General features: G+C 39.9%; 1 protein-coding gene across 6 annotated transcripts in view; it reads right to left on the reverse strand.

Annotated features, from left to right (window-relative positions):
* KCNMB2 (potassium calcium-activated channel subfamily M regulatory beta subunit 2) overlaps window positions 1-19635 on the reverse strand; it is a 301884-nt gene that overhangs the window by 225138 nt on the left and 57111 nt on the right. The gene's annotated exons all lie outside the window — the stretch shown is intronic.

Genomic DNA, 19635 nt, shown 5'->3' on the forward strand with positions numbered 1-19635 from the left:
TTGACAGTAGTCAAGGTATTAAATCTTTTAGGCCCACTTTTATTGTTGATCAGTAAAAACAGTGGGTTGAGTCTGATAATGTCTGAGTGTTTGTCAACCTTATAATTCTGCTGGTCATCTATTGTATAAGAGTTATCAGTAATGTGCCATAACTGAGTTCTTAGGCTAGCCAGGACCTTAGAGATCATCTAACCAAACTGAGTAATTTTACTAACTAGGAGACTGATGGATTAATTGCTTAATTGGCATCACATAAGTCATCCAACAACAGGACTGGATTCTGGACTTTCTAATAAGGCAAATAACTTCAAAATGAATATCATCATCAGATGAACGATTTAGTAAGGAGAATGCTAGCAGGTATTAGTTAAAATGAGATTTTCTGGAAAATCAAATATTGTCAGCCCAAACTTGTGAATTTCATTAATCCTTTTAATTCATTTTAAAATATCCATAAAACTTTTAAACTTATACTTGAATTTCTGAACTAAGACCATAGGGTAAACTTAGGTTATGAGGCAAGAGTAATGTAGATTTCAGACATTTCAAAGTGCTGTTGGATATATGCTACAAAATATTCATGGTTCTGTGTTATATATTGTGTTTTTCCCCAGGTTTAATCTCTTCTTTCAGCATGCTTCTGTATTGAATGAGAATTCAGCTAAACTTTGTTTGTGGCATTGTCTTTTGTGTTTTGTAATTAATTTTGTAATTTCTCTGGGTCACGACTGACATAGTCTTGTCTCTTTTCCACACTACTGGCACACTCTGCTCCAGCTTCATGACTCGCCAATGGTCTAGTTCTCTCGCCCCTAGATAGTTATTACACTTAGTAGGGAACAGCACTCCTGTTTGCTTTGCCCCAGAAGGGTGAGACTATTAGGGAGGGGTTGTCAGAGATAAGGGTGTGTTGAAGATGAGAAGGTGAGAGAAAAAGAGCAGAAACAAGATGCTCCTCAGGGAGGAAGGTCATAGCCATCAAGCCAGCCAGCTGAGCTTCTCTAGAAAAAGGCTACTACAGCCGCCTTGAAATGACTCTGGGTCTCCTCCATGCGAGGACTCTTGTTCTGGGGCTCTGAACTATGTAACAGGGACTCGCTTCTTTTCAGACCAATATATGTGGCACATCAGTTTCACTTATCAGCACCTGAATTTACTTTCCCATAGACATGACATTTTCAAATGTCCCTGAACCTAGAACTAAGGTGCTTAAACTAGATAATCAGCAGTAGAATTTCCAATTCACAGCAGAATTTTCACTGCATAGAATATGGTCTCATCAGCCTGGTACTACATCCAGTTACCCCTCTTGTCATGCAACTAAAGCAGAAACTCACATTACTCCCCCATAAACTCACAGCACTTCTTGTTTCTAAGGCTGGTGACTGCTATGCCCCTCTCTTCTCTGTCCTATTTACAGAGGCACTTTCTCCTTCTTTGGGCTTCCCTTGTGGCTCAGCTGGTAAAGAATCCATCTGCAACGCAGGAGACCTGGGTTTGATCCCTGGGTTGGGAAGATCCCCTGGAGAATGGAAGGGCTACCCACTCCAGTATTCTGGCCTGGAGAAATTCATGGACTGTATAGTCCATGGAGTTGTAAAGAGTTGGACATGACTGAATGACTTTCACTTTACTTCCTCCTTCTCTAAACTCTCTCTTCTATTCTGTGCATTTCTTGGGTACTACTTCTCTGACCGTTTTGATCTCCCTTTTTCGCTTTTCTCTTTGCCCGTTCCTCAAATTATCATTTGATTGTTTATTTGCTTTGTTTTATTTTTTTTCCTTTTAGGATTTTGTTCTCAGCTTATTCTTATCTACATGTTCTCTCTGAGCCATTTCTACAGCTTCAATCTCTGTCTCTGATCCTTAGGTTATACCTTCCTGGGACCTTAGCCGGCATCTCCAATCTATTGAACAATTTCCTTTAGCTCCTAAATACAACATACATTTGATATAGATATGTATTTGAAGTAACATCCATTTAATTATTAATTCCTACTTCTGTGACCCATTAACACTATCTGCAAGACACAATGTCATTTTCTGCACCAGTCATTTCCTCTTTTTCCCATCTCAGGGACTAGCACACTTTTCTGACTCCACACTCAGAACACATCATTGCCTTCCATCGCACTGGGTCATTGAGAGTTGTCAGTTCTGCAGTCTCCACACCACTCCTTCACCACTCATATCCCTCTAGTTCAGGCTGCTGACATCTCTTACTATAATGGCCACTTTGGGGGTGTGCTCCAGTCCCCAACTCCACCATGTTACTGGTTGTCAGTAAGTTCCTAGGCCAGCTTCATCAGCATCACATGGGAGCTTGTTTGAAACGCAAATCCTCTAGAGCTTAAACATCATAAACTCTGAGGATGGGCCGAGCTCTCCAAGATTTAATAAGCCCTCCAGGTGGCTTTGGCGCTCACTGGTGTGAGACCCTCCCCAGCTTCATTGTCCACGTCACTTCACGTTCATCCTACTGAACTACTGTCATTTCTCTACAGCCACAGGGCCTTTGTACATGCTACTTCCTCCTCCTCTTCCCCTGGCTGACTCCTCATCCCCCAGGCTCTAGTGAGGTGCTGTGTCCCCTGGAGGGTCTCCCCCAGTACCCACAGCTCAAGTAGGGGCTTGTCCTCAGTGTCCCACAGGGTTCCAACATAGACTTTTTGTTGACCCTGCATTGTCATAATTGCTGGTTACTTTCGTGTCACATCCTCTAGTAACTCCCTAAGGATTTGGATCATGTTTGTTCTATTCACTAAAGCTTTCTCATCAACTAGACCTATTTCAGGCACATAGCAGGTGATCCACACAAAACAAGGTTTGGACAAATGATTCTAGCTTGAAGCATGTTTCATTCTGGCTTCATGTTGCCCTGTGGCTACACACTGAATGTACGCCAGGCCTCTGCTGGGCTTCCATGGTGGTTCAGACAGTAAAGAATCTGCCTTCAATGCAGGAGAACTGGATTTGATCCCTGGGTCAGGAAGATCCCCAGGAGAAGGAAATGGTTACTCACTCCAGTATTCTTGCCTGGAGAATCCCATGGACAGAGGAGCCTGGCAGGCTATAGTCCATTGGGGTCACAAAGAATCAGACACAACGGAATGGCTAACACTTCCACTCCCAGGCCTCTGCCATATCAGCTAATGCATCTAAGCTGGTGACTAGGATATTATCCTTGATCCTTCCTTTTCACACCCTCCTTCTCCAACCAGATCAAGATGCACAATAGGCCTGGTGAGGGAAAGTTATGCAGAAGTCTGTTGTCAATTATACAGAGGCCTAACAATTCAGTCCGGTAGAATTCAAGTAGCTACAAGTCAGTTACTCACCTCTATTCTTTGCCAGGGCTACTCAAGGTGGGAAGGCAATTACTGGCCAGACATTTGCATAATGGCTTCCTTTTGTTGCCTTTGTTCTTTTCTGGTCCCAACTAATTGCTTGCTAGTGACGCTGTCAGTTCTTTCCTTCTGATAGGAACCTTCTCTATTGATATGTAACTTTTAGGCAAAGGCCAAATTTACCGGAGCTGCTGTCCTATGATTCTTCCTCTCCCTCTTGCTCCCTCTCTCTGTCCAAGGCAGCAAGTTATCCCCTCTTCAATTTTCAATAAATTCTTAGGTAGAACTTTATTATAGATAAAGCTGCTTTTTATAAGGATACATTTATTTCCCAATGTGCAGCTTTAACTTATTAAAAGTCAATGTATTCCTCAAAAGAGTGAAAATAGAATTACCATATAATCCTGCAATCCCACTTCAGGATATATATCCCAAAGAACTTAAAGTGGATAGCTTCATGTTCGAAGCAGCGCTGTTTACAATATACAAGAGGTGAAAGCAACCCAGATGCCCATCGACAGACAAATGGATGATGAAATGTTTATGTATGTGGGTATTATTATTCAGCCTTCACAAGAAAGGTAATTCTGACATATGCTGAAACATGAGTAAACCTCAAGGACATTATGTTAAGTGAAATAGTCTAGATGCAAGAAGGTGAATTTTGTATGATACCACTTTAATGAGATATCCAGAGTAGCCAAGCTCATAGAAACAGAAAGCATGGTGATTGCCAGGGGATGGAGTTGTTGTTTAATGGGAATAGAGTGTCAGTTGCAAAATGAAAAAGCTCCAGAGACTGGTTACACAACAATGAGAATATACTAACGTCACCAAATTGTACGGTGAAAAATGGTTAAAATGGTAAATTTTATTTATATGTATTTTGACACAACTTGAAAGTAAGCGTACAAGAAAAAAAGTCAACGTATGATAAAGAGTTTGAGGAACACAAATATTTGAAATTTGGGGGAGTTTCCTGATGGCCTAGTGGTTAGGACTCTGGCTTTCACTGCCATGGCCTAGGTTCAATCCCTGGTTGGAGAACTGAGATCCCACAAGCCACATGACAGCCAAAAAGAAAAAAAAAAGGAAATTTGGGGTCATGGGTGGCCATTCATTTTTAACATTCAATGTGTGTTATGGTTTGGTTGTATAGTATTAAAAAAGTCCTGTAGCCTGATGACGTTTTCCTTCACCCCCTCACCTTTAAAAAAAAAACAAAAAAACAGCTTGCCATATAATCCCAGGCTGTTCACCTATTAAAGATCTCAGAAATTATATAGATTCATAGACTGCCTTGGGTAGGACATTGATCCTTCCAATCCAAGAACATGGCTTATCTTTCCATGTTTGTGTCATCTTTGATTTCTTTCATCTGTGTCTTACAGTTTTTGGAGTACGGGCCTTTTGCCTCCTTTGGTAGTTTTACTCTGAGGTTTTTTATTCTTTTTGACAGTAATTAAATGCTTGTTTAAAAAGTTGAAGCAAGTGTTTTTTACCTCTTGCAGAAACTCTGTAAAATCTTAAAGTCTTGATGAACCATGGTTTGAACACCACTGCTCTAAGAGACAGACTAGCTTCCTGCTTGATTTCTACCTCTCTCCCATCACTTCTCCCCACATCTGCTAGACTCACCTTTCTAAACCATAGAATTGACCTTGACATTTCTCTGCTCAAACATTCTCAGCATAACTTTATCACTGTAGAGTGGTGCTCAGCTCCAGCTACACTTGGTTAGCATTGAAAATGACTTCTTCAAGACCTTCCCCAAATCCAACAATTCAAATCTCTTAGAATGGGATCTGAGTATATTTCAGAAGCTTCTCTAGTGTGAGGTACAGCCAGAATTGAAAAGAACTGACTTAGAGGAAAGTGTACACCCTCCTTAACACACCTCACAAGACCCTCAGGATGGTGTCTTTCCTCAGTGCTCAACTTCAGCATAGCCCTGAATATCTCAGATCAAATGAGATTCCCTGGGCACATGCTCACTCTACCCCATCTCTCTGTTCAGGATGCTCCCTCTGACTCTAGCCTTTTCCATCCTATCCCCTGACAGATTGACAATACGTGTTGAAAACACAGTTCACATATCACCAGTTTCATTTTGGTCCCTTCCTTTACCCCTTCCCCTCTTCTCTCTTCTGATTGATGAACAAACTACTGTAATCATAGCTTTTTCTTTTCATCTCTGCCTCACCAGCTGTTTGGCTTATTATTGATGTGTATCCCCTGGATAAGTTTCCTCACTTGAATGAATGAATGAACAAACAAATGAATGAATAAAGAGAACATCTATCAGATCCCTGAGAAGATTGATCGCTCTACCTCTGTTTAACAATTAATATTCTGTAATGCTTTATGGATGTTAATTATCTATAATTTGCATCTCAGAAAAGTTCCCATAAGTAGTTATCACTTGACTGTACTCTAATGCAGAGTCCTCTATAAATCCCAATCTCAGCTCACCAAACCCTTTTTTACCCAGAACTGTTCTCTTGGTTCAGATGAAGAGAGCGTAGCTAAAAGGTCAGATAATCTGAGCTCATAACTGTGTACTCTGCAGAGATTTTGAGGCTGGTGTCAGACTCTAAATTAGAAACTTGAGGTCTTTATACCTTGCTTTTATATTTCTACAGATTTCTTGTCATCAAACTACCGTCCCTTTAGAATTTAAGCATCTGAGTTTTTGTTAAGGCTTCATCATTTGATTTTCCTGTCATTCCCTTTCCCCCCGGATTTTAAATTTGGAAAATTTCAGAGCCAACACAAAAGAGGGGATTGCAGCCAGGGAGATTATATACAGGGTCAGTTAGTATAGCTCAGGCAGAGAGGGAAAGATGAAAACCAGTGTTGAAATACCTCAGCTATAATCATGTAAAACAGAATCATGGCAGTCCAGAAAATGAATTTATTCAAATAAATTTACATGAAATTCCTGACACGGTAGTATTCCAGCACCTCCAGTATTTCTGCTTCGGAAGTCTTAATGCGATTCATGGTGAATGGTGTGTTTGTTTTATCACTGTGTCGGTAATAGAAATGACAATGTGACTTTGTCCCCACTTTCATGCTTTGCATGTCAATTTTATTTCAGTCAAAACTTTGCCTTTGATTATTCAGTGCGCCTGACTGTGCAAACTCAGTGTCGTGCTCATTTCGTGAGGAATGAAGCTGGGGAGAGGCAAGTGGCTTTCAGATGCCTGCATGCTTTTCCCAGTAATGTGTCCTAAGGGTCATTTTCTCCTTCGTAATGATGATATTGGAAATAAACTTTAAACTAGACGTTAATGGAATGGTTATTGAGCTGCACATTGTGTACCTTTGTATGTATTAACATCACAATCAACAGAACATTCCAGAGTGCCCTGTAATCATAATTGATTCAGCAGGCAATGATTTCCACCTGGCTGAGGAGCTCCTTTATGATGTGATAAAAGTGCATTATGGGCAAAAAGCATGAGAATGTCAGCTAGTGACTTAAACTCCTCCCCATGATGCCCATTTAAGGCAGGTAGCTTGAGACTGTGTGACTAATCCTGTTTCTTTATATGTGCCCCCATGATGTCTGGCGTCTGTGTAGACAGTAACAGCAGGCATACCTGGGAAGACTGAGCCTCAGGATAGAAACCCCACTGACCCTCTTCTCTCCTTTCCAGCCATACGCCACACAGAAACCTTGGTTTAAAGCAAACAATGGGATGGAGGTGTTAACTGAAAAAGCTTATGTTTTAAATCATTTCCTTTGATTTTAGTACAGATTTATGAGAGCTGTTTGAGAAACAGATTGGAGCCTGATACAAAAATTGAATTTTCTGTCTTTTAGACGTATGGAAGTTCCTTTCACTCTGGAAGTTGTAAAGATCCTTGGTTCATTCCTGGACTTCACCAATTCTAACAAAGTTTCAACACCCCCCAAGGTGGTGGTAGTGGGGATGTGGATATAAAGAAGGGAGAAGACCATGGAAAATTTTGTTGGATTGTTTAAGGCAGAATCAAGAAACAATTAACCTCATCCAGAGGGCAAAAATAGATATAATTTAGACTGGGTTGATGTTGTCTTACAGAGAATGAAACAGGGTTCTAATGAGAGGAAGAAGTAGTGCAGAGTTAAGGATTAAGGAAAGAGTTTGGATTTTGGAGTAATGAGGACTTAGACTCACATCTTAATTCTTCTAATTAATAGCAGATATCTGACCGTAGGAGTTTGTTCATGTCATTCTGAGTTTGTTTCTTCATTTGTAAAATAATGTCTTTCTGCTTATGACTGTCATACAGCGTAGATAACATGGGTAAGGGATAAGGGTGTAGCAAGTGTAAAAGCAGTGGTTTATGCTCTTATTCTGCATTGTCATTGAGGAGTTGTTAAAATAGGTCATCTGTATCTGGATGCGGGGGAATGTGTAGGTAGGACTTAGAAACTTAGTTCTTAAAGGGAAAGTGTCCAAGATGGGAGGCTAATGCTGGAAAGACATCAGATCTGAGTGGGGGACAGATGTATGTTTCGGCGTCTGAAGGTTCAAATCTAAGCATGAAGGAGGCAAAAGCTGACGGGAGTGAGGTGGTTAAGTTGTTGGTGAGTCCAGACACGTTTCAGGGTCACTATTCTCCTTCCCAGCACTGTTTTGGAAAGCCTGGGATCCTATGCCTGAGGGTGTTTCAGGTGATTCAACCCAGTTCCACGACATACGCAGAGCAACTGAGCTACTCAATGGTATCCACTGAAGACCAGTTATTTTCTATACTTTCTATGAAATGGAAGTGGGATCATGCCTCTTCCCACTCTGTGAAAGTTTCATTGGGCTGCAGCTAAGGATGGGGCAGACCTTGAGATCCTCATGAAGGTGACATGCAGAAATGGAGTAGGGCACTCATTGGATCACCAGGATTCAAGCCAGGAGGACTCACTCATCTAAGCACACAAATGACTTTGCCTCCTAAGCCTGAGTTTGTTCATATTTAAGTAGGGGACAATATTGCCCATATGCCAAATGTATGGATGTCATAAGACTCAAAGACAGAGGTGATGAAGATAAAGCACATTGTAAACTGGAAACCATCATGTGAGGATGTGAGGAATTTTTAATGTGTTCAAACATCTCTTGTAGCTGTGATGAAAGTGAAGTGAAAGTGATAGTCACTCAGCCGTGTCCTACTCTTTGTGACCCATGGACTGTAACCCTTCAAGCTTCTCTGTCCATGGGATTCTCCAGGCAAGAATACTGGAATAGGTTGCCATTTCCTCCTCCAGGATATCTTCCTGACCCAGGGATTGAACCTGGCTCTCCTGCGTTGCAGGCAGATTCTTTATACCAGGAAGCTGTTATATCCACATGTAAAACTCTACAGCCTCATCATATTGATGTATTGATTTTTTTCTTTTTGCAAATATATGGCCACTACAGAATAAGAAGCCATCGGTAATTTGATATATTAAAAAAGATATTTGTGTTCACTATGTCATATTCATTAGTGATATATTCTAGAAAATGAGAGTTGCCAACAAGTTTTCCATTAGAGAAGAAGGTAATGAATGAAATCCTGTGAATGTTACTGATATGAGACTTTTATACTATTTACTTCTCTCTGCAAGTTGGCATCTCAATCAGTATAAATCATTCATTCACTTAGTCATTCACCTCACTTTTTCAGTGTTTTTATGTGCTGGCATTCCTTTCTTACATCTATAGTCACTAATAAATAATGTATGTTGACAACTTCCAAATTAATTTCTTTAGATACACCACCACCACCACCAGATCAGATCAGATCAGTCGCTCAGTCATGTCCGACTCTTTGCGACCCCATGAATCGCAGCATGCCAGGCCTCCCTTGTCCATCACCAGCTCCCGGAGTTCACTCAGACTCACGTCCATCGAGTCAGTGATACCATCCAGCCATCTCATCCTCTGTCGCCCCTTCTCCTTTTGCCCCCAGTCCCTCCCAGCATCAGAGTCTTTTCCAATGAGTCAACTCTTTGCATAAGGTGGCCAAAGTACTGGAGTTTCAGCTTTAGCATCATTCCTTCCAAAGAAATCCCAGGGCTGATCTCCTTCAGAATGGACTGGTTGGATCTCCTTGCAGTCCAAGGGACTCTCAAGAGTCTTCTCCAACACCACAGTTCAAAAGCATCAATTCTTTGGCGCTCAGCCTTCTTCACAGTCCAACTCTCACATCCATACATGACCACTGGAAAAACCATAGCCTTGACTAGATGGACCCTTGTTGGCAAAGTAATATCTCTGCTTTTGAATATGCTATCTAGGTTGGTCATAACTTTCCTTCCAAGGAGTAAGTGTCTTTTAATTTCATGGCTGCAGTCACCATCTATAGTGATTTTGGAGCCCAGAAAAATAAAGTCTGACACTGTTTCCACTGTTTCCCCATCTATTTCCCATGAAGTGGTGGGACCGGATGCCATGATCTTCGTTACCACCCCCCTTAATTTCCAGACTCGTACATCCAACTGCCTATAGTGCATTCCCACTTGGCTGTCTTATAGCCACCTTAAATTCAACACCCTCAAGACTGAACTTCTAATTTTGCTACCATTCCCTGCAAATATGTTTCACTTGTTGTGTTTCAAAAAAATGAATACTCCATTTTCCAACTGCTCTGACCTGAAATTTGGGGATCATCCTTGATTTCTTCCTTTTGCCACACTCTACATGAATTCATCAGCAAATACTAGGTTCTAGACTCACAATATATCCAATCTGATAACTTTCCACTATCTCCACTGTTTCTACACTAATTTTTTGCTCTAATTAGTGTAATTCTTCCTAAGTGATCTCTCCGCTTCTGCTATTATCTCAATTCCCCACTCCCGCTGACCATTCTCACCACAGCAGCCATCGTGAACTCAGTGTTAAAATACAAAACAGATGATGCTACTTTTTTGCTATAATCCTCCCAATGACATTCCATCTCACTCTGAGTATTAGATGCTATATGATCTTCTTTATTTCCTATCTCCCAACTTATCTCCTAATAGTCTTCCCCTTGCATACTTTGCTCTCACCTCAGTGGTCTTCCTACTATTGATCAAACATACCAGGCATATTGGGTACATAAGGAGGAGAGCATCCCAGAAGAAGGGAACAGCATCTTCAAATTCATAGTTATATAAGAACTTAGCATGACTGGAATTTCATATCTAGGGATAAGCCTGTAACAAAGATATAGGCTTAGCCAGGTAATGAATGGTCCATCGTGTCATGTTCAAGACTTTAAACTTTATTCCAACAGGGCATGAGTAGCCCATAAAGAGTTTTAGGCAGAAGAGTGACAGTCAGGTTTAAATTTAGAGGTTTAGAGAGGAAGATGTATTGAAACTGGGTATCCCCTTGGGAGGACATGGCAATGGCACAGGCATTGGTGCAGCGGGTCTATGGCTGGGACACCGGAAAAAGAAGACGATTAAAAGTATTTCAGGAAGTACAACATGACACACTATAGACATGGAATAACTACTGGTCAAAATCAATAAAAGTTTGTCATCATCTAGTTTTAGAGAAAATATGGGGGGGAGATTCAGATCAGTGACTCAAAAAAACAACAACAACAAAAAAAAAAACCAGAAAAAAAACTACTTAGAAACAAGTTCAGAAACCTTAACTGATCCAATAATAATGCAGACTTATAAAGGACCAAATCATGTCTTTTGATGGGGTATTCTCTGGCTAGACTCCACAGTATCTCTTAAATGTGAATTTCAAGACATCTCATTTGATTGTCTCTCTAGGAGTCGAGTGATATATGAATTCTCATATGAAAGTCATTCAGTTGTGTCCGACTCTTTGCGACCCCATGGACTATACAGTTCATGGAATTCTCTAGGTCAGAATACTGGAGTGGGTAGCCTTGCCCTTCTCCAGGGGATCTTCCCAACCCAGGGATCAAACCCAGGTCTCCTGCACTGCAGGTGGATTCTTTACCAGCTGAGCCACAAGGGAAGCAGTTTCACTTATTTTATTAGATATTTTCTCATTTCTGGAACTTGTTCCCAGATGTATCATTTTCTATTTCACACATCATAAATATGTACATAAATATTTTAAAAGTTTCTGTTTATCCAGGTTGAATATGTGCAATTTAATGGCTATTAGGAAAAGGAAATGGCAACCCATTCCAGTGTTCTTGCCTGGAGAATCCCAAGGACGGAGGAGCCTGGTGGGCTGCCGTCTATGGGGTCGCATAGAGAGGGGGACATGACTGAAGCAACTTAGCAACAGCAACAGCAAAATGGCTATTAGCTCTAACTGAAAACTACCTAAAGTAGTAGGCTGCTCTGGCCTCTAAACCTAAGTTCAGTTCAATCTCTCACTTGTGTGACCCCTTGGACGATAGCACACCAGGCTTCCCTGTCCATCACCAACTCCTGGAGTTTACTCAAACTCATGTCCATTGAGTTGGTGATGCCATCCAACCATCTCATCCTCTGTCGTCCTTATCCCACCTTCAAAAATTCCCAGCATCGGAGTCTTTTTCAATGAGCCAGTTCTTCGCATCAGCTGGCCGAAGTATTGGAGTTTCAGATTCAGCATCAGTCCTTCTAATGAATATTCAGGACTGATTTCCTTTAGGATGGATTGGTTGGATCTCTGTGCTGTCCAAGGGACTCTCAAGAGTCTTTTCCAACACCACAGTTCAAAAGCATCAATCCTTTGGCATTCAGATTTGGCATTTCTTTCCAACTTTCTAACTTTTTTTCTAACTTTCCAACTCTTGCATCCATATATGACTACTGGAAAAACCAGAGCTTTGACTAGATGGACCTTTGTTGGCAAAGTAATGTCTCTGCTTTTTGATATGCTCTCTAGGTTGGTCATAACTTTTCTTCCAAGGAGCAAGTGTCTTTTAATTTCATGGCTGCAGTCACCATCTGCAGTGACTTTGGAGTCCAGAAAAATAAAGTCAGCCACTGCTTCCCCACCTATTTGCCATACAGTGATGGGACCAGATGCCATGATCTTAGTTTTCTGAATGTTGAGTTTTAAGCCAACTTTTTCACTCTCCTCTTTCACTGTCATCAAGAGGCTCTTTAGTTCTTCTTTGCTTTCTGCCATAAGGGTGGTATCATCTGCATATCTGAGGTTATTGATATTTCTCCTTGCAATCTTGATTCCAGCTTGTGCTTCATCCATCCAGCATTTCTCATGATGTACTCTGCATAAAAGTTAAATAAGGAGGGTGACAATATATAGCCTTGATGTACTAGTTGCCCAATTAGGAACCAGTCTGTTCCATGTCCAGTTCTAACTGTTGCTTCCTGACCTGCATACAGATTTCTCAGGAGGCAGGTCAAGTGGTCTGGCATTCCCATTTGTTAAGAATTTCCCACAGTTTGTTGTGATCCACAAAGTCAAAGGCTTTGGCATAGTCAATAAAGTAGAAGAAGATGTTTTTCTGGAACTCTCTCACTATTTTGATGATCCAACAGATGTTGGCAATATGATCTCTGGTTCCTCTGCCTTTTCTATATTGAGCTTGAATATCAAGAAGTTCAAGGTTCACATACTGTTGAAGCCTGGCTTGGAGAATTTTGAGCATTACTTTGCTAGCGTGTGAGATGAGTGTAATTGTGCAGTAGTTTGAGCATTCTTTGGCATTGCCTTTCTTTGGGATTGGAATGAAAACTGACCTTTTCCAGTCCTGTGGCCACTGCTGAGTTTTCCAAATTTGCTGACATATTGAGTGTGGCCCTTTCACAGCATCATCTTTTAGGATTTGAAATAGCTCAACTGGAATTCCATCACCTCCACTAGCTTTGTTGATAGTGATGCTTCCTAAGGCCCACTTGACTTCACATTCCAGGATGTCTGGTTCTAGGTGAGTGATCACACCATCATGATTATCTGCATCATGAAGATCTTTTTTGTATAGTTCTTCAGTGTATTCTTACTACCTCTTTTTATCTTCTGCTTCTGTTAGGTCCATACCATTTCTGTCCTTTATTGTGTCCATCTTTGCATGAAATGTGTCCTTTGGTATCTCTAATTTTATTGAAAAGATCCCAAATATTAACAGCATCAAGAGTAGCATGTTTGAATTGGCAGGGACCTTAGAGATAATCTGCAGCACCTCCACCTCAACCCTACTCCACTGTCCCTAATTCATTAAACAAAATTAAATTAAATTGCCAAGGGACTTGCCAACCTCATACCTTTGGTGGCCAAAACATTTGGAATATACAAATGATATATTCTGAGGCCATATTACAGCAAAAGAATCACACCAAAAGTAAAAGAACTTTACTGTGCTTTAGAAGCCCCAGAAAGCATGCTAACAATACAGTTTCTTCTTGCAGAGGTTCTGATTCACCATAAACTTCCACTTTTATAAAGTACCTCCCCACCATGATACTAATATAGATGGTCTATGTACCACAATTTGGGAGTGACTTAAGTGAAACAAAATATGTAGGCATGAACAATGAATTTACCAAAAAAAAAAGAAAGAAAAAAAGCATATAGATTACAAATAGACTATACTATTTCCCAGATCTTAGGCTGACAAACATTATACTTTTAAAAAAGTTCTTCCCTACCAAATATCTGTTTTTATGAAAAATACAGACCATCATGGAATATTTCATGGCTGATGCCAGCATAACATGATAATTATAAATCCAACCATCCCTTTCCAGCAATTTGAGTATCAAGTTCTGCTAATTTTGATGCATTTCACATCTGATTCATTTCTTAGGAGAGTCTGAGATAAACATAAACATTAAATGATGTCTGTGTCCTCAGTGAACGTCTGTCTAGGAATCCAGATGTGATCAGTCCTTTGGGGGAGGCAGAGGCTCATCAGTATTACCTTTGTATTCCACTTAGAACTCCTGGTTTTCCAGAGTCTGAAATAATGCTGTCAAACTATGCCTTTGGAAATGCTTTACTTGAGGGCTAGGAGTAAGAGATCACACATTATGTAGCCTGAACCAGATCTAAAGCTGCTGGTATGATTAAGATAATTCAGACCCTTTATAAATATGGCCAATGAAAGCAAAAGGCCAAAAAAATAAAGGCTTCTAGAATACAGTATATGCTACAGATGTGATGGTGACACACTCTCTTGGTCTTGCACAGAAATATACAAACTTCAATTGGGTTATTATTTCAAAAAATCACATAGGGCTGAAACAGACTTTAAGAATAATGTAATCCAGTAATTAAAAAAAAATTTTAGCTGCAGAATCTTTTTTCAAGCAAAGTTTATATAGAATTCCCAAATATAAAAAGATAAAGGCATAATTGCTCTGAATGAAGCTAGGACATTGGGAAAGGCTAGTTCTGATTTTGTCAGCCTGTCGACTGGCACCTGATCCCGTACATCAGAGCCCCAGGTGTCACAGGAAGGCACTGTTTGAGTTCATGCCTTCATTTTTGAGAGTACTGATTATGACCAAAGAAGTTAAAGGGTTTGCCTATAGCAGGAATGGGCGGTGCCTTAAACTCAAACAGAACAGGTACCAGCATTCTCCTCCCGAGGCCAAGCTGCCCTTCAGCCCTTGATACAGACATTGGATTATAGTTGATTGTTGAAAGCAGGGGTTGGAACTGTGGTGGATCCACTTATCTTCGGGTATTTTTCAATAGTAAATATGCTACTATTAATACATGGTCCATGGTTGATTGAACCTGGGAGTGTGGAGCAACCTCAGATAAGGAAGGCTGTCTATAAGTTACATGTGGATCCAAGGATCTACTATATAAATGCATGCTGGGTGACTTCTTTGTACTACTCATGGGAAGCTCTGGCTGAGGGCTGCTTTCTTCATAGTAAGTTTCCATGGGAAAATTGGTCTAAAGCAAGGAGGATAGGGAAGGCTTCCTCCCCCAAGGGGGGTCCAGGGCTGAGCACAGGAAACATTTTTGGAGGAAGCAGAGTCCATAAGCTCCATTTGCATACCTTAGAGCTCCCTGGGTAGAGCTGAAGGTTCTAGAAAAGAATGAGCTCTGAAGAAGGGAAAGCAGTGAAATCCTGGTAATCATGCAATTCAAAGAATAAAATTAAAATTAAAAAGTTCCATCAAAAAGGGATTTATGAGACATCAGCCTCTTCTCCATTCTAGACCATACCACTTTTTAATGTTTCCTAGGCAAAATTTCGAAGTAATTTACTTTCAGTTACTAATCTTATGGTCTTTGTTTTATAGTGACTCATGCAACATCATAGAAATTTGGAAATAAAGTTAATAGATATGCCTTTTCTTTCATTCAAATAGGGTCTAGGAAATCTCTCTTGTTTTGGAGGAAAAAGTGTATGAGTCCTGCTCCAAACTTTTAATTGTAGTATGGGTTTAACTTAATTTTAAAGCATAATTAAAGTATTAGATGAAAGTATGGTGGCTGAGAGTTTGGGCATCAGAATCAGACTTCTGGGCTGGAGTATTGTTTTTACCAATACAAGCTGTGTGACTCTGGGCAAGTTACTCAACTACTCTGTGCCTTAATTTCAACTGTAGATGGGAGATAACAGTGCTTACTTCATGGTGTTGTTGTGAGAAGTAAACAAGTTCTTGCTGAAGTGCCTGGCATGTAGAAAGTTCTCAATAAATGTCAGCTCTTATGTCTAAGTAGTGGGACATTGGGCAGTTCTTTTAATTTTCCAAAACAAATTTTCATATGATTATGTTATCTGTTTTGTTATGACAGAAACTAAAGTTGTAGATATAAAACATAGAAAAGTATCCCTTTTTGAAAATTGAAAATTTGAGAATTCCTCCTTTTCTTAAACCCAATGTCAACCAAATTCATGTTCCACTTGAGTAGTATAATGCGTTTACTACGACGGGGAGAAAAGAGGGGGGGCACAAAAGGACAGAAAAAATTGTCACGTCAACTCTTCTCGAAAAATCCATTCTCCCTTCTTTCCTCCAGTCTGTATTATGACCTAGCACTAAATGAGAGAGAGAGAAGAGGAAGAAAGAAAACAGGTAGATGCAATTTCTCTGTGAAAACTTCCTAAATCTCAATCATTTTAATCTCATGCCAAGCGTTTCCTCTCACTGTCACTCTTTGGGGCCAGTCATTTTTAGTGTGCTGATATGCAAACAAATCTGACTTGATCCCATCTCTTTGTGGCTTTAGCTAAGAAGGTCATTAGAAAGATTCACAGCTCAAAACAAACAATTCAAAGTGTTTCGAATTTCTTTAGGCCTCTTGCTTTAGAGAACGGCAGAATGAAGTTCTGAGCCCAAGCTTTTGCCTTGCCCTGCCATTTCAATCAGTTAAACAGCAAGTGCTTATTGAACGCCTACTAGAATGTTTTGAGATGACCAGCTCAGACCCTTCCAGATGGCTTCACACAGACCCTTTACAGATGCAAATGGGTCCTGGCTGGGTTAGCTGAAAGAGCTGTGTCTGAGCTCTGGAATGTACAGGCCACCTCTGAGCCATCACTATGGTCCATCTGGAAAGAGACGGAGTTGCTCTGTAGGCTGCAGAGACAGTATCTCTTTGGATCAGCATAGCCTTCCGAGTGTGAATGTAGCCTTGGGTGGAACCAAGTGTGTGGGCAAAATTGAGTAATTTTTAGTGCTTCTGTCAGAAATCTGGGGTCTGGAAATCTGCTCACCTGACTGGAGGGCTTGGAAGATGAGAGCTGAGCTGTTGAAATGTTAGAGTTAAAACCTATTACATGTGTTTCATAGTGAGCTTATATTTTAAATAATTTTCTTTTTATGTAAATATTTACCTTTCTTTCTACTAAAGTACCTTTTTATTCTGCAGGAGATGGTTAAAAATCCCAACCTAATAAGTATTTAGTGTTTGATGTGAGCCTAAGAGGGAATCATTTTACTCACATAGACTCTGTGTGGTCATCTAATAGTTGTATGACCTGAACAGATATTAGCTGTTGAGCTCTTTTTTGTGTGTGCCAGGCTCTGTGCCACATGTTTTGTATCCATTATCTCATAAATTACTCATGACAGTGCTTTGCATAGATGCTTGTGTTTTCTCTGTGAGGAGCCTGAGGTTTGGAGGACTGCAATAATGACCTAAGGTCCTCTAAGTAGTGTGATGATGCTGGGTTGCTGAGCCTCAGCATCTTCAATTGTAGCTACTTCCCAGGGTGCTTATCATGAATAAATGAAGGTGTATACACACACACACACACACACACGATATATAGATATGTAAATTAAAATTATAAATTCTAAAATTAAATATTTGTACTCACTTATGTTTGTGTGTTTCTTGTACATAATAAACATGTAATAAATAACATTATTTTTAACAAGGAACCCTTTCTACAAAGACCAAAATTTTACTTCTATAAACTCGTATGTGGTGAGAAGTAAATGAAGAGGCTTCATCTGTGGTTTGTAACATACTCCACTAACAGAGTTCTAGTTACTTTCTGCCATCTCCCTGCTCACAGTTTCCTGAAAATCATTCAGCCCATTAGTTAAATGATTTATTTGTTGATAAAGCTCTTCTGTTTTTATCCTCCGGTGGTAGGGGCTGGGCTTCTAACCTCTCATTCAGCTTCCAGTTGGAATGAGACCCCTTTCTCTCCTGGTGTCTTTCCCTGTCCCGCTGTGCGCCCTTAGAGGCAGGGACTGAATCTGGTCAGGAATACTTTCCTGCCCGAGCAGGTGCTCTGCCACCTGCTATCTCCTAGCGGGTCAGGTAAACTCCCCTGACACCTCCCACAGAAAGATCACTGGCAAATATGGTCAACCCACCAAATTCTGTTTATTAAAGGAGAAAGAGCCTTGGACCCCAGGGCTCCTTTTTCTACCCTCTATTTCCTAACACTTCCCAGGCTTTGGCTCAATCTGGGATAGTTCATCTCTGCTGGAAAATTTACTAGGAGTTATCTGTCAAGAATGGTTAAAAATTTTCCCTAGTAGACAGAAAAACTACTACAATATCCCCAGAAATTAACACCCATACAGGATCAGTAGAAGAAAAGATAAATAGACCAATGGAGCAGAATAGGATACAAATTCTGTATATCCTGTATATACAAATACAAATATCCTTCATCCCAATATTATGTTTATATAATAATCATGGCATTTAAAATCAGTAAGGAAGAAGAGACTATTTTATTATAACCATTTGGAAAAAAAAGAATATTCCTTTTAATTAATTTAAAACAAATTTTAGGTAGATTGAAATTCTAAATCCAAAAAAAATATATTGTCTTAGAAATAGTTTAGGAGAATAATTTTATAATCTTGACATCTAACCCTGAAACCATAAGGAAAATGATAAGGGAAAAGACTGGCATTTTGACTACAAAAATTTAAAACTCTAACACAAAATCTACATACAAACAGAAAATAATATTCAATAACATCTTAGGTAAAGGGCATGCAATCACATATAACTTAGGCTACCAGAAAAACATTGAGAAGAAAAAAGTTTAGAGAAAATATATTTTTATCTACCTACCTGAAAAAAAAAAAAGGATAAGATCTTTAGCCACCTTTAACTTGTATCAATTTTACCTTTTATCAGCCCTCTACTTATTTTATTAGTAGAGATTATTGTTTTCATCTTACATGATTCTAGAAACTTCCTGCCTTCCCCTCTTCTTCTGAGAAAGATCATAACATAAGAGATTGCCTTTAAAAACTGACTGTTAAAGACCCAGGATTTATTTTAAGCTGAAATAAAATGTTGACTAAAATAGTACATCCTTAGCCTTCCTGTTTGACCTATAGCCACAGTTATTATCTTTTTTTCTGGCCAATGACATACCACAAAATTCTGTTTTGATTTGGATCTCTGTACATCTTTGCAGCCAGAAATTATTTACAACTCCTGTTTAGGGCAGGGTAAAGTCAGAATGGGAAGGAAAGTTAGAATTCACCTAGTCAGACACCCATTCCACACTTGAATCCCCCCACAGAATCCCTTCTTGCTCCAGTAATGTGCTCATGCCAGTTAAGCCAGTCTGTGTGAATGAGGCAGAGAGCATGGTGCAGAAACGCAGCAGGACAGGGAGCTGTGGCAGACCTCACCCCTTAAAAACGCACTGCTTTATATGCCACTACCTATATAGAAAACACAAAAGGAAATTAAAGATTGCTTTCTAAAAGGCATTACTTTCTGGATGGGACCTCTGTAAGTAATGAACTTACACACAATGTGGAACATTTATGAGAATGAGTCATTCCTAAATTATCATCTCAAATTATCATATAAATGATCGCTTTTGCTCGCTCTCCCAATAGTGCTATAATCTCTAATAAAGCACTTTACACATGTTTTAAGTGAGACTACAAGAGCCCCAGGAAAGTAACGTTATATTGCTTTAATAATAA

Source organism: Bos indicus, chromosome 1 (assembly GCF_029378745.1).
Source record: "Bos indicus isolate NIAB-ARS_2022 breed Sahiwal x Tharparkar chromosome 1, NIAB-ARS_B.indTharparkar_mat_pri_1.0, whole genome shotgun sequence".
NCBI lineage: Eukaryota > Metazoa > Chordata > Mammalia > Artiodactyla > Bovidae > Bos > Bos indicus.